At 33.7% G+C, this 8,486-nt stretch overlaps 1 non-coding gene and 1 pseudogene across 1 annotated transcript; one reads left to right on the plus strand and one right to left on the minus strand.

Annotated features, from left to right (window-relative positions):
• The first annotated feature begins 3,900 nt into the window (after window positions 1-3,900).
• LOC145120307 (early light-induced protein 2, chloroplastic pseudogene) lies at window positions 3,901-4,545 on the plus strand (annotated as a pseudogene).
• Window positions 4,546-8,136: 3,591 nt separating this feature from the next.
• Window positions 8,137-8,243, minus strand: LOC145122883 (small nucleolar RNA R71). The gene has a single exon (XR_013714782.1). It is a non-coding gene; the product is annotated as a small nucleolar RNA R71 (small nucleolar RNA).
• Between the last annotated feature and the right edge of the window lie 243 nt (window positions 8,244-8,486).

The following is an 8,486-nucleotide window of genomic DNA, read 5'->3' on the forward strand; positions in this document are numbered from 1 at the left end:
GGCATAACGTTATATTGTATCTATTATTGAACTCACTAAGCGTTATCGCTTACCCCTTCCAATGTTTTAACATTATGCAGGCAATAAGCACCCAGTATAGTTGGAAGACTTAGAATAGTTGTAATATTATTTTTGTATTTTGGTTTAGGTTTGTATAGATTTACAATATCCTGGGTAGTTATGTAAAATCTTAAAACATAGTCGGTTTGTATGCAATCTTTTGTAATGACTTTATCAATGTAAAAATATTATTTTATAAATATGCATGTAGCATGTTTTGGAATAACTATATTGTCAAGTATGAAAGTTTGGGTCTTCCAGAAATATGAAAGTATAGAAAGGGGTTCTTTCAGTTTATCTCACTTTCTCTTTTCTCTTCACACTTTATATATATATATATATATATATATATATATATATATATATATATATATATATATATATATATATATATATAGGATATAGATCCGGTAAGAAGGAAATTTTTGGTAGGAAGGTAAGAAGTTTTTTTCTATATATTTTTTTGACCAAAAAAATAAATAAATCACTAGATGATTCATTTGTAATATGATTCACAAGAAAAAATTCTTAAAAAAACATCTTTATGATTCATTTTTCAGTAAATTAAGAAAAAATTCACTTTTATGACAATTTTAGTGAATAACAACAAAATCATTGTATAAATGAATCATCGAGATGTTTTTTTGAGAATTTTTTCTTGTGAATCATCTTACAAATGAATCATCTAATGATTCATTTTGTTTGTTTGCGAAAACAATATGTAGAAAAAAAATTTCTTACCTTCCTACCAAAAATTTCCTTCTTATTTGATCTTGACTATATATATATATATATATATATATATATATATATATATATATATATATATATATATATATATATATATATATATATATATAAAACATGTTTTTTTTCAGAAGTATAATACTATCAAGGGAAATTGACTTATTAGGGTAATTACCATTTTGTTTTGTTCACGTCTGGGTAACTCTTTTTTTGTACACATCTAGTTAACAATTTTTTTGTAAGTGTTCACATATGACCATTATAATTGGCGGCTGTAGAGAGTTACAACCCAACATAATGGTCATATGTGAATACTTCCAACAAACTCGTTACCTAGATGTGTACAAAAAAAAAAGAAGTTACACACATGTGAACAAAACGAAAATGTAATTACCCTAATAAGTTAATTTCCCTTTTTATTAAGACGGTCAATCATAATGTTTGTAATTTTAATAGATTCAGTTAAATTTCCTTAAAATAACATTTATTACCATTTATGGGCATTTAAAATGACCACGACATGTTTGAAACCATTTTTGATAGCATAATTATCAAATAACTCTATATACCGAGACAAGAGCAATGTTATCGATATGGATAAAATATATTTCTTTTTTTTTGTATTTTAAATTCATGTAATATATGGAACAAAATTGAAGATGATATTCTATTTCATGTTATTGGTCTTAATTTTTGATACTTTTAGTCTCTAGTAAATTTTAATTTTTATATTTAATATCTTAAATAATAAAATTCTATAAAATAAATGTGTATTTTTTCCATGCTAAATCTGAAGTTTTTTTGTATCAAAGTAATGTATTTTAAAAAGATATTTACCAAGATGGATTCAATGACAAGTGGATTGAGTTAATTGAAAAAAATATTATTTTTCATAGGTTAGAAAAGATGAAAAAAAATAAAAAATAAAAAAGTTGATATATAACTCCTACCATATAAATGAGTTGAGACAGTTCTACTCCTACGACCTTTACCCCCAACGTGGTAATTCATTATGCTCGTTAGCATATCTTACAAGACAGACATGACCTCCTACTACCATATATACCAAGACCCACTATTTACAACTCTACCCTATAAGACTCGACGAAGCGTCGGGGGAAGGGTTGCAGGACCTTTTCCCGCTCACCGGAACACCACACCGGCGGTGAGGGAAGCTTCCCGCGTAAAGGAGGTGGGGGGAACGGTTGCTGCACTCTTTCTCTTCTTCCTATTTGCTGAATTTTTTTTCCCGAGTGAACCGTTTGAAATAAATAATTTTTTTTCCAATACAGTAGTTGAAAAAGGTAATGAATTTATATATATATATATATATATATATATATATATATATATATATATATATATATATATATACTTTTAACCTCTATAACATCTATAAATATACACACTATAACCGTCAAACTAACACCTCCTTCTATCAATTTCTCTCTACTTTCTTCAAAAAAATGAATCCGAACAACCAAACCCTAAACTCCGAGAGAAGGAAAAAAAAAACCAATGTTTCGAGTTACCCCAACTCGAAACATTTTCGCTATTGATTCATCTCAAGGGGTTTATCGTCCACAACTCGATGCTCCATTTCAATTTTCACTACAATTCTAATAACAAAATATTAGACAATTTTACCCGATGCAAGTTCCAAATGTTACTCCAATACATCATCAAACTTTATTGTTTTTCCTTATCAACTTTTTCCAAATCAAACCAAACTCAAGTCCTACTCATTCAATCTCAAACCTAAACCCAAACACAACCCTCTCAATCTCAACAACAATACCAAATATTCGATGAGTCGGATGGAGATATTGTACGAGAAACTCAACCCACCCACCCCCCGCACAAGTGGAACGATTGTTGGAAAATCTTAATTAAAAATTATAGATGGAAAAAATACGATCAAGAGTTTATACTTTGAGTACAACAATCAAAACGAACAAAAACGAGCTCTAGTTGTTACACAACTTCCTCCGATGCTTGAGTCGGTCTAGATTTAAACGACGATGACGAAATCTAGCTAGAAGAAATTGTCCGACAGATGGGTAGGGACAAAGCAAAAACGAAGGGAAATGGGACTTCTTCGGGTGCATCAGATTTTAGCATGAACGCATGCCAAATGCGGAAAATGAAGGAGACATTTGATCGATATAATCTTAATTTCACTGAATGTTTGACGTTCGACAAAGAAAAAGAAGAAGCAAAAAAGAAGGAGCGCGCAGAGAGACAAGAAATGGAGGATATGAAGTTCTTGATGGAAAACATCAACCATCTTTTGGGACCGGCTTTGGAGCTCGTTTTGAAGAAAAAAAAGTAGATTATACAAAAATATTTTCCTTAGATTGTTGTTTGTTTGTTTGTTTTTGTCTTTTTTCTAATTATTTAAAACTTAGGTTTTTATGTAATTTTTATTTTAATTAATGTAGTGGTTTTTAATTTTAATTAATTTTATATTTATTACTCATTTAAAAAAATTATAAATTATAAATATCAATTATTTTTATTTTAAAAAAAAGTGAAGGAACCTTTCTCATACACACATTTGGCTTTTGGAGAGAAAAAAAAAATAAAGTGACAAACAAAGCAAAAAAACTTCCACACGCATCCTCCGGCCTAAGATACGTCCCTACAAGATACACATGTATAGATACATATGTAAAAAGCTAGTAATTAGCCAACTAATTATTAATTATTAAATATAAAATAGCGATATAGTATTAATGATAAACGCATTAAAATATTCCAAATGCTCGGTCAACATGAGAAATTATATTGCAATAAATTTCTTGTTGGATGAGGAATTCACAAGTAAAATTTGTGTAGTGAATAACAAACCGAAAGTTCCAGAAACAGGTTAAAACTGAAAACCCTAAATGAGCTTACAAATTTCCATTGGCCACATACCCCACCACAAAGGCACAAACAATCAATGAAACAAGTGTAGATGTAGAGGCCTTTTTCACCACAACCACCTCTCATAGGCCATTTCGAAAGCCACGTGAAATGTCACTAACGTGGCCCTATAAATATCCACTACTTTGTCTTTAACACTTCGCCCCTCCCCTATATATACCCACACCCTCCTTCTTACCATTATCACCACCCGACATGGCTGCTTCTTCAATCTTCATGGCAACTCCCATCACACTCCTCAGAAAAACTCCCACCTTCTCCGTCAAATGCATGTCACAAACACCACAAGGCGGTGAACCGGAGATTTCAAAACCAGCAACCACCCCAACACCACCACAGATCAACATTCCTCCTCCTCCGCCACCTGCTCCAAAGGTCAGCACGAAGTTCTCTGATGTGTTGGCGTTTAGTGGACCTGCACCGGAGAGGATCAACGGAAGGTTAGCCATGATAGGGTTTGTGTCGGCGATGGCTGTGGAAGTGAGCAGCGGTCAAGACGTCTTTACCCAGATCGGCAACGGCGGAGTTGCGGTGTTTGTGGGGACTAGCGTGGTGTTGACGTTAGCTTCGTTGGTGCCGTTGTTTAAAGGAGTGAGTGTGCAGTCGAAGTCGAGTGGACTTATGACGTCAGATGCAGAGCTTTGGAATGGGCGGTTTGCGATGTTGGGTTTGGTGGCTTTGGCTTTTACTGAATATGTTAAAGGCAGTGCCCTTGTTTAATGTATTACAAATAATTGTATTAAAAATTTTAATCAGAAATAGGAAAATTATATTTTTTTGTAATAATTATATGTTATAGTTTCGGTTTGAGTTTTCGTGTTTCGTTCTTTTTTGCAAAACCACATTAAAAAAATTAAAAGTAACATTCGAATTTATTTGGAAAATGATTCAGAGGGCAGTTGATTTTTTTTTATTATTTTCTTTTTATGCAAGATACCATCGATTTGTATTTACCATATCCTTTTGATCGGGTTTATGACGAAACACAATATATTACTGATTTTCCTTTCTTAAACCATTCATCAGTTCGATTTAGTCCATCAGAATATTTCCTATGTCAATTAATGGTAATCAGCCCAATGTTTCAAACGAACAGATACACAATATACAGAGGGGCAACAACAATCCAATTTTCAATGGAATAATTTGCGTTCCAAAAGAGTTACATTCCTAGTGAGTAACTATGAAGATAATAAAGCACCCACACATTTCATGTAGACTTATCCCTACATAATACACAAAATTTACTAAAGGGAAAATGACTCAGGTAACTATTTATTGATTTTTTTTTTTTTTACATTTGGTTATTTTTTTGTACGTAATATACCATCGAATTTGTTGTTTGTGTTAGCCATAACCCTTTTGACCTACTATCAACTATGATAATCAGTCAAAAGAGTTATGGTAAACACAAACAACAAGTTCGATGATATATTGCATACAAAAAAAAGGAAAGAGACCAAATATGAACAAAAACTGTAACATCCGTTTTCCTGGAAGAGTCGAATCAGGGTTTCAAGGAGTCAAATGCATGGTTTTTGGGAAAAACCAAGGCTCACGACGTAAGCCATAGAAAGGTCATGGCGTGAGGAGCGACTAAATGAAGAAATTGTATATATGCTGAGCTCACGACGTGAGGATTGCTGCAGCCCAAGCCCACATACTTTTCGGATTTCCCACGTATTTAAGCCCCCTTAACTCTGTTTTAGGGTTCATTTCTCAGCCTCTACCTCCCTCCAACTCAAAAAAACCCTAACCCACATCCCTCTTCGTGGTTTTGGATCCACCTTGGTGGTTTAGTGGCTAGAAGAAGAAGAAGATGTTCTAGAGTGTTGGTCCAACAAGGAGGCTTCATCATCATCATCATCTTGTGCACATTCTGGACCTCTGTAAGCGACCAAGATTCAACCTTTATGAGTTTTACTAGATCTAGAATCTTGTCCATTTTCCTTCATGATTGTGGAAGTTTGCATGGAGGAGATCCATAAATTTGGCAACTTTATGGCATCTAAGGGTCCCTGATATTGCCATATTTATTCACATTTTTAGGCAATATTTTAATCATTTTAATTAATATTATGGTTATTTGCAAAGATATAGGGTACTTATGAGATTGAATTTTATTTTGCAGCCAAAAGGAACACTCTTGAAGATAAGGACCAAAAGCGACAAGAATTGGAACTTTAGAGGATTGCAGCTTTAAAAGGAGAAGATTCTAGCTTAAAAAGTCAGTCTCACGACGTGAGGAATCCTTCTCACGACACGAGCCTCAAGATTCTAGAAGATTAACACGGGAAGTCAGCATCTGTGTTCGATACGGATAACAACTAAGCTCCCGGCGTGAAATGCCTTATCTCACAACGTGAGCAGAGATTTTACGTAAACTATATATAGTCCTTGGCACTTACGAATTTAAGAGTTTTAGAGAGAGACTTGGAGGGTTGAGAAAGAGATTTCTAAAGGAAATTTAATCATAGAAACCAAGTCTAAGCACTCAAGGAAGGAGAATTGATTAAAGGTCTAGAGATTGAAGATTATAACCATCACTTTAGTTTGGTACATTTAATCATGTCTTTATTTTTTTAATTTGAGTGTGTGATTTTAGCCATGAGTAGCTGAATCTAGCTGCTTCTGTTTAGCTAGATGAAGCTTCAACTTTATGGATTAGTTTAATTAATTATGGATTTTAATAGTTGGTTATGTGCTTGTGTTTGATTATTACTACCTAGCATTTTAATATTTGATACTTTAGTTGTTTGAATTCATGTTCTGCGTAGCTTAGTGACTATTAAATTACATGAACTTGACACCTAGTGATTTAGTGACCATTAAATTGCTAGAGCTGGGATCAACCCAATCTTAGATAAGTAATTGAAGTAATTAAATTTAACTGTGCCGGAGAACATAAATTATGACCATAATTGTGTTTGTTAAATAAATCTTATATATCCCATTCATAATTCATAACTAATTATGTGTTTGATTGTGTGTGACCATACATAGTTTTACATGAATTAGTGAAACATTAGTAAATTTGAACTTAAATTACTAATAATATAAAATTTGGTAACCAACGTTAATAATCCATAATTAGTAGATAACCATAGAGGAGAAGTGGATTCGAACTAAACATAAGTGTTTTTAGTAATTGATTGAATTTGATAGTTAAGTGACTAAGTTTGTCTGAACTTGCAAAATCATATAAAAACCCAGTTAAATTTTGCTTGTTTTAGGCTATTTAGTAGTTAAATTAGTTAATTAAATCCGTTCCCTGTGTTTGATACCCAACTTACCCAAGCTATACTATAATCTGACTAGGTACACTGCCTTAAGGTGCATAGTTACTATAAGTTTGTTAGGTTATAAATTTAAAAGTTGATAGGTATAATTTGTGAACATCAAGTTTTTGACGCCGTTGCTGGGGAATGGCTAGTTTAGTTTTGATTTAATTGTTTTAGGTTAATCGATCCTTTTTGTGGGATTAAAACCTGCAAAAAGTTAATTTTTAGCATTTGTTGATTCTTATGAATAAGGAAACTCACGGCGTGAGCTTTAAGCCTCACGACGTGAGCGTAGTAATTTTGTATCTTTCTTTCGTTTTTGTTGCGATAACACGAGGTGGGATTCAGTACCATGTCGTGGTGAACAGTCAGTAGGCAATTTATATAGTTTTTGTTCGTTTTAACGTTTTTATTTTTGTTTTTTGCAGTAGTACATGACCTGTGGATCCAACACACTTTTGATACCACCGCTTGAAGATCCAGAGTCAGCCCTTTGTAAAAAGACAGATAAGAACGTAGGAGAAACCAACCCCCAAATAAATCACCTTTCAAGGATCTTAAATCAGTTTTTGAAAAGAAGAAAGGAAAGAACATAGGTAAATCGAGCAATCTTCAAAAGAACGAAAGCAAGGTTGAAAGCTTTGAGAAAAATCCTAATCCTCAAGAATCTGAATACGAGTCCGAACCCGAATTAGAAAAAGAAGAGAGCGAACCCGAAGACGAGCCAAAAAACGATATGGCGAACATTTTCGACATGTCTATGGAGGCATACAAGAAAATAATCCGAAAGGACACCGGTCCCGGTCTAGTGCAACCTGCAATTCCCGCTACCGCAATATTCGAGCTTAAAGGACATATTCTTTTCGCGCTTAAGGAAGTTCCATTTTCCGAGAAAGATCATGAGGATGCGTACAAACACCTTGATGAAGTCAATGGCATAGTTGATTACTTTAACATCCTGAATGTTCCACAAGAGACGGTGTTATTGAGAATGCTTCCAGTCACTTTCAAAGGAGCTGCTAAAGATTGGCTAAAGGCACTTCCACCCGGTGCAATTACTACATGGGCGCAAATGCGTGAACAACTTTTAGAACATTTTTGCCCACCTTCTAAGGTTGCTAAACTCAAGAAGGCCATAGCAAACTTCGAGAAACAACCGGGTAAGTCACTCTACGAGGCATGGGAGAGATATAAGGGATTAATAAGGAATTGTCCCCAAAATGATTTAAATGAGCAACAAGAAGTATCAATCTTCTATGATGGGGTAAATGTGATGACAAGCCAACTCCTTGATTCTCAAGGACCTTTAACAAAGAAAAATCCCGGTGAGATTAAGGAGTTGATTGAAGAATTTTCTAAGCATTCGCGTGAGTACCACAATCCTCGAAATGACGGAGCAAAATGAATTGGGAGTGGCACTTCTGAGGACATGGCAGCTATTTTGGCTATGATAAATAATATGGATCGAAG

The sequence above is a fragment of the Lactuca virosa genome, chromosome 6 (assembly GCF_052849685.1).
Source record: "Lactuca virosa cultivar CGN04683 chromosome 6, Lactuca_virosa_CGN04683_v6, whole genome shotgun sequence".
Classification (NCBI taxonomy): domain Eukaryota; kingdom Viridiplantae; phylum Streptophyta; class Magnoliopsida; order Asterales; family Asteraceae; genus Lactuca; species Lactuca virosa.